We start from the raw sequence: 8306 nt of genomic DNA on the forward strand, positions 1-8306 counted from the left end.
CTAATCACATTTTCCCCCTTCAGTACCTATGACCTTCTTATTCTTCTGCTGGATGCTTTCTCTCATTTATCCCCCAATGAATTCAACAGCCCTGCGGGACAGTCTTGGCAAATAAAGAGGCCAACTAAATATTTATTTGTATGAGACATTCATGAGTAATGAGATGCATCTTGAGAAATCCGCGGTGGAGTTTGTTGCATCCTCCTAAGTAACTGTAGCTGCCTGGATAGTGCAAATTCCCTAGGAAATGCCACATCATATGGAATGTAAGCTATAGATAGGCTTGGGAGATCCAATTTTTATCAGAAAATGTAGTAAATGTCAATTTCACTGTAGACACACAAACCAACAAAAAGTATTTCCATCAATAATAATCAAAATTTATAAATAGGTAAAGTAAGAAAAATGCTGCTTGAGAATGTATTAGAGTTTGATTTAAGGATATTTGCTTTGTTTATTTTGATGTGAAATGTTGACAATTTGTGTTTTAACAGTTATAAAAGTTTTAACTTTTTAAATCTCTGTTTCTATAGTCACGAAATAATTGTTGGCTGACCTTCCTATTGTCTGATCCTCCCATATTTTCCCACAACTGTGAACATTCAAATTGATAAAAATCAAAAAACACTTAAAAATAAATATCGATATTATCTGTCAACATTATATGAAAAATAAAATTTGAATTCTGCCAAGCGGAGCTATAGACTGCATTATAAACTGCTCACCAATCTGCGTGTGGTCAGATTTTGCCTGCTGTTTGGTGAGCAGATGCATGTATGAAGGGAGGCATCCTCCAGTTTGTGCCTCTCTGCAATAGGCAGCTAGAACATGGGAGGGGAAGTTATAGCAGGCCCAGAGGTTCCAGTGCTAAACACACCCAAAAGAGGAGTTATGGCTGGAAGGGTGGAGACGTGACCAAGGTCCTGCCCACTGTGCACCAGCTGGCAGTCCAAGGCTGACACAAGGGTAAACCCATGGCAGCATCTCCCAAAACAAGCATGTTCCTCCTAGTATAATCCCTCTCTGCATTTAAGGAAGCCATAGCTCTAGCAGGAAAATGTAACAAAATACTGTCAGTTTTTAGCTGAATGAGGCCCTATGGACATAGCCAGAATATGCAGAAAGTAGTGTCATAGAATCATAGAACTGGAAGGAACCTCGAGAGGTCATCTAGTCCTGTCCCCTGCACTCAAGGCAGGACTAAATTTTATCTAGACCATCCCTGACAGGACTAAGGTTTATCTGGACCATCCCTGTCAAACCTGCTCTTAAAAATCCCCAATGATGGAGATTCCACAACCTCCCTAGACAATTTATTCCAGTGCTTAACCACTCTGACAGTTAGGAAGTTTTTCCTAATGTCCAACCTAAACCACCCTTGCTGCAATTTAAACCCAATGTTTCTTGTCCTATCCTCAGAGGTTAAGAAGAACAATTTTTCTCCCTCCTCCTTGTAACAACCTTTTATGTACTTGAAAACTGTTATCATGTCCCCTCTCAGTCTTCTCTTCTCCAGACTAAATTAAACAAACCCAATTTTTTCAATCTTCCCTCATAGGTCATGTTTTCAAGACCTTTAATCATTTTTGTTGCTCTTCTCTGGACTTTCTCCAATTTGTCCACATCTTTCCTGAAATGTGGTGCTCAGACCTGGACACAATACTCCAGTGAGGCCTAATCAGCGCGGAGTAGAGTAGAAGAATTACTTCTTGTGTCTTGCTTACAATACTACTGCTAATGCAGCCCAGAATGATGTTTGCTTTTCTTTGCAACAGCATTACACTGTTTACTCTTATTTAGCTTGTGATCCACTATGACCACCAGATCCCTTTTCGCAGTACTCCTTCCTAGGCAGTCATTTCCCATTTTGTATGTGTGCAACTGATTGTTCCTTCCTAAGTGGAGTACTTTGCATTTGTCCTTATTGAATTCCATCCTATTTACTTCAGACCATTTCTGCAGTTTGTCCAGATCATTTTGAATTTTAATCCTATCCTCCAAAGCCTTTGCAACCCCTCCCAGCTTGGTATCGTCAGCAAACTTTATAAGTGTACTTGGTATTCCATTATGCAAATCATTGATGAAGATACTGAACAGAACTGGACCCAGAAGTGATCCCTGTGGGACCCCACTCATTATGCCCTTCCAGCATGACTGTGAACCACTGATAACTACTCTCTGGGAATGATTTTCCAATCAGTTATGCACCCACCTTATAGTAGCTCCATCTAGGTTGTATTTCTCTAGTTTGTTTATGAGAAGGTCATGAGAGACAGTATCAAAAGCCTTACTAAAATCAAGATATAACACATCTACAACTTCCCCCCATCCACAAATCTTGTTACCCTGTCAAAGAAAGCTATCACGTTGGTTTGACACGATTTGTTCTTGACAAATCCATGCTGACTGTTATTTATCACCTTATTATCTTCTTGTTTGCAAATTGATCGCTTAATTATTTACTCCATTACCTTTCTGGGTACAGAAGTTAAGCTGACTGGTCTGTAATTCCCCTGGTTGTCCTTTTTTCCCTTTTTATAGATGGGCACTATATTTGCCCTTTTCCAGTCTTCTGGAATGTCTCCCGTCTTCCATGGCTTTTCAAAGATAATTGCTAATGGCTCAGATATCTCCTCAGTGAGCTCCTTGAGTGTCCATCCCCTCTCCCCTCAATGAAATTTAATCCCTGTCAAATAACATGCACTCACCTCATTCCTGCTCACTTGCCAGCATGGACATCTATAAAACTAATACTTGGGACTTGTGCATAGAATGTAGATGAGTTGCAGATGGGCCACAAGGCACTTAAGTAATTTTAAGGAAAGTTGGGAAAGGAATTATGCATTATATTATTATTTATTTACTTATTAAACCTAGAGGGACATAATGTATTAGATATAAACATGAGGTAGTGAGACGTACTCAAGGAACATGAGGTACTTAAATTTAACCATGAAGGATTTAAGACGCAGTGAAATCAAGCTTAAATATTTTCCTAAACAGAGATGGATTTAAGCATATGCTTAAATGGTTTCCTGAGCTGGGACCTAGGTAGATTAATAGAGCAATGAATCAAAGCCTAAAACACTTGCCAGGTTAAGATCTAGTATAGCATTTAGCAAATCAAGTATAATATTGGTCCTGTCTTCAACATATAAGTAAATGAAGTTAAATACACACAGAACAACTATATTGTGTGTATATGATCAAATTAACCTGACTCAGATTCTTATTATGTACATATTTAAAGATACATACGTAATGTCAGGTAGTAATTAAGATCTATACGTAATGTCAGGTAGTAACTAAAGAAGAAAATGTCTGAATGCCATGAAATGAAGCACTAGAGGTACTTGGATCAGTGTCTAGACATAAGTAACTTTTCACTAATACTAAAATCCCCAAGATCCTGTTCTTTGGCAGAAAATGACAGACAGATATCTAGAAAGTGTTGTGATTTAACTGGTACATAAACAGCAGGCCACAAGCTGTAAAATCACAATACTGTCAGCTAAAAGATGAAAATACATTAATGATGAATATTTCTGCTTCCACTGATGTTTAAATTGTACAGAAACATCTCCAAAAAATCACTCTTAAGAAATAATAAGCAGTTTTATAGGAATAAATGGCCTTTCCATTAACCACAAACAGTGCTGTAATTATTTTTAAAGGCCTAACAGAATTAGATTGTGTATTAAAGCCATTTACAAAATTGTTTGTTTGCTGTGTGTGATTCTTGATTCTGCAGCTCAGTTTGCCAATAGCTAGCGACAGTCCACCTACAAAAGTATATAAACACAGGCACACAAAAATCCAGATCCTCATTCCAATATCTCCTTTTAAAGAGGCTTGCAGACTATGTGAATGGAATTTGTTTTAAACTGTTGTTAATTGCTGATATAAGACAGTGAAAGATTGCAGCAAACTTTTCATATAACAGTCGCCAGTTAAGGCTGTGTATGTATCAGAGTTGTTTGTTTATAATGTATTAATTATTACTGCTCTTATTTCCATGATTTAGAAGGGGCGAAGAAGTTTATTGTTTTTAAAAACCTCAAACCAAGACAGCTGCAGGCACTTGTATGCAATTTTACCAGCAAGCAGATAATAATGTAAACTACTCATTTTTGCCTGTCCAGAAATTAAGATTACAGTTATTAATCTGGTGCGGTTAAACTGGTCACTGCACACACCTTTCATTAGTGTTTTGGAAACAGGAATTATCCGGTGCCATTTTGACTTAGTGCCATTTTGATTACTAGTCCACAAACACATCCCAGGTGTGTCATTATTTGCACTAATCTTTTACACTTCTATAGTGCCTTTCATTCAAGGATCTCGATGTGAATGTAACCTTACCTCTGTGAGAGAAGTATTATTATCCCCACTCTGCAGATGGGAAAACGAAGGCACAGAGAAACTTCCACTAACTTCAGATTAGCTTGGGTCAAAGCCCCACACACGGAAACTGTGGTCTGACCCAGCATAGAGCAGGTTTCCTAACTTCTGATCCTGTGCCTTCACCACAAAATCATACTTCATTTTAAACTCTGAAGGTGAAATCCTTATTGAAGTCAGTTGCAAGACCCCCATTGCCATCAAAAGGGCCAGGATTTTGACTTAAGAGAGACTTACATATAATCAATTGAAGTTAAGGAGTGATCTCAAGTAGTTAGGGATCTAGGAGACAGAATGCCTGGGCTCTAGCCCCAGCCCTACCACTGACTCATTGTGTGACCTTTAGCAAGTTACTCTCTATCTTAGTTTATTCCTCTCTAGAACTGGGATAAATTATGGACTGGGATAAATTATGGCTTTATCCATCCACAATGGGAATCCTCTACAGGAGATTAAATTTCTTCCAGGGGTACTCTGCATCTCTGTTAGTGTTTCTAGAGTGCTTTGAGATCTTTGAATGACAGGTACAGTGGCTTGAAAACTTGCCATGGCTTACCTAAGATAAACAGATAAGGTTATCTCAGTATTTGCAGTATTCCCTTGTCCAGATACATACTCTAGGCACAACCTTAAATACTGCAAATACTGAGGTTATCTAATTACAAATACTTTTTTTTTTTTTTAGGTATGGAAGGGAATTGGCAAGGTGTCAAGAGCCACCACTGTAGTACAAAAGTGTGTAAGATTACTGTGTTTTTCTAAAAGCACATTTTACAGATCATCTTCAACAGAAGGGCGATTTTAAGTCACAGAGACATAGCTTTGGCACACAAAAGACATTCGGTAACATTTTCAAAAGCACCGAAATGACTTGGGAGCCTGAGTCCCAGGTTCAAAAGTGAAATGGGCTCTCAGGCGCCTTTTGAAAGGTAATGGGATTTAGGATGCTACATCCCTAAAGCAAAGGGCGCTCTCAAAAATTTCAAGGCCTGGCCTACTTTTTCACAGGGGTTGTAAAACAAAACTGGTGTTTTTTGTTGGTGCAGAAGCCAGAGCACCTGGAAACGGTCTGATGCCATTTTGACTTGGGAGCACTGCAATTACCTGTCCAGGAGTCTGTCTCATTCAAATGCAGCAAACAGCAGTATAAAAACTGTTGACTGTTAAGTATGAACCCTGCTCGGCTGCCTTGCTACATGGCTATGCAATTGCATGGAAGCATGAACGGTCCAGTGTTATTAATGCCACCGACGCCACGGTGGAACGGGAACTTTGGCAGATGATTGGGATGGTCTTGCACAGCAGCAGTTTTACTGTATTTCTGGTGCAATAAAATTATAAGGAAGAAATTATTAAATTTTCACTGGTGAAATGGTGTGTCCTCAGGGAGGTTCCCAGTTACCTCCCCCATTATATGTCAGGACGCTGAGGATTATTAGAGCGGAGGTGTGAGACCTTGGTGCCTACTGTCTGTGCCAGCAGCATTATCACACCATCCTAGAGTAGACAACCCAGTGAAATGCACATGTACTAGGCAGGTTATTAGCTACACAATCTGGGACACATTCCTCCCCCAAGCAACTCTGCTGGACCCAGTGTGTTTGTAACAACTTGGGCTGTTGCTCTTTTTGATTGTTTACATTACAGGGGAAAGCAGCGACTGCCGGGGGTTGCTGGAAAGCCTCAGTGTGTGCCTCTGGATACACTGGGGGAAAGGGGTGAGGCAGGTTGGATGGAATCGAGATGGCTGCAGCAGTTTAGGGCTCTTCCACATTCATGTGGGGCTCGGTTTCATTGTATTTCAGGGGGCTTTTGGAGCTTGGGCTGGGGCTGAGGCCTGCTTTAAGCTATTAAGCCTTGTATAGGAGGCTGGAAGCATTGGGAGGAGCAGACAACACAATTGCTGTAATTATTGTTTTCTCCCTTTCTCTGCCTGTTGTTGCCTCCAGGTCTCCCATGCCTCACTCCACCCCATGCATCCCTCTCTCCTCCGTTTCCATCAGGCACCCAGGGATCTGCACAACAGGGGAAGCTCCCCTTCCTCGTGTCCATGTAGATTTCACGTGTAAACATCTGTTCGAGGAAGACGTTATAACAACACATCATTAAACATTGATTTAAAGACAATCATCTTTCCTCTCTTTAATTTCACAGCACCTTTAAAACAGCTGCTAGGCTGCAGCAGGGACTATCAGCCAAACAGGAAACACATTGTTAGCTGCTAGCGTTAAAACAGTAGAATGCATTAATTTATGAGCTCCTGCTCCCTCTCCAAACGTTTTATTATGTTAATATCACCTTAATGTGATGGGAAGGCCCTGGTGCCAAAGTCTTTTTGGCACAGTGTGTGCCATCCTAAATTACAGGCTGGATCCCTTCTGGAGCGGTCTTTGGAAAAGTGGAGTAAACCATAAAGCACTAAAGTTAATATTATCTTACAGTCTAACAGCCAGCTAATACCCAACATGTGAATCCCATTTACTCCTTTGCTATGCAACAAATGGCAAGTGTGGGATTGGATTGTTCCTGGTTTTATGCTATTTATCTTTGGGATCCATTCCATATTTGTCTCCCTTGTTTTTCAGATACACTTATAGGCCTTGAGACTTGCTAAATCCCAAGAGATGCCCCTACTCAAACCCAATTTTGCCTTGTGAGTGTCTCCTGACACTGTGGGCATGCTGGTAAAAGCCCTGGCTTTGGTGATTTTCTCTGAAAAAGAAAAGAAAAGAAAAAAAAAGAAAAGAAAAGATCTTGGAGTTGAATTCACTAAGTAGGGAAACTATAGAAAGTTCTCTAAAAGACTGAATTCATGTAAAGGGTCTTTAAAAGGATAGATAGATAGATAGATAGATAGATAGATAGATAGATAGATAGATAGATAGATAGATAGATAGATAGATAGATCATTTCAGCAACTAAGTGGTTAAAACCCCCAGGTCCTGAGTTTTTCCTGGGGCTTTTCTTTCAATAAAAATAAATATATGGCTAACCCTCTGCTGCCCCTTCCCTTTCCCCTTTCCTTTCCCTTTCCCCCCCAAAAAGGGCAAGAAAAAATGAACTTCTGTGTCCTTTTTCCTGGCACATGGGTCCTGAGTACTGCGGGCTCGGTTACAACACTGGGGGGATTTAGTAGTGTTCCCACACCCCGGTCCAATTATACCACCTGATCCTGAATAAAATACAAACCAAGGGGGAAAGTAGCTGCACCCAGTGCTCCTGCCCCAGTGAGAGAAGAGCCCACGGCCAGGAAACTCATGGCAACCCCCAACCCCTTCCTCCACCTGCAAATACCCTGCACCTATTAGGCTGTCCTTTGCAGGTTGACCCTGCATCCTGTTATGTAGTGAGTTAATCAAAGGTATGGCTAACTCCAGAAACTGGGGGATTAGGCCTGGGAACCGAAAGGAATCCCCTTCTGCAAGTCCCCAGGCAAGTCCTTGTTATCCAGCGCTAGGATCCCTGTTATAGATCCTAGCAGCGGGGTGGGGGAGTTGTTGGGGGGAATGTTATTGCATCTGTCAATAGCAATAGCGTCAAGTGCGGCTGGAGCGCTGTTGGCAGAAAGGGCCGTTGGGGTGTTCAGAGAGAGAAAGAAAAACGAGCCGGCCAATTTGTGTTTCCTTTGCTTTGCCTCCGAGCCATGGCCCTGGGGCCCTGTCCCCTGATGAAGGGCTTCGGATTTGAAAGTAATCATAAAAAAACAAAGTGTTGGGAGCCAGAGACTCAGAGGAAAGGGGCTGTCAAGCGACAGACGGCCGGGGACTCTCCAAACGAGCCTCTCCCGGGGACGAGAATCAACCAGCACCAGTGCCCCCTCCTCGTGTGAACGGGGCACGTACGTCAAGCCTGCTTCGCTGAGCGCAGGCGTTTCTTCCTTCCCAGATCAGGTCTCGGCTGATGAG

Source organism: Lepidochelys olivacea (genome assembly GCF_965140295.1).
Source record: "Lepidochelys olivacea isolate rLepOli2 genome assembly, chromosome: 8".
Classification (NCBI taxonomy): domain Eukaryota; kingdom Metazoa; phylum Chordata; order Testudines; family Cheloniidae; genus Lepidochelys; species Lepidochelys olivacea.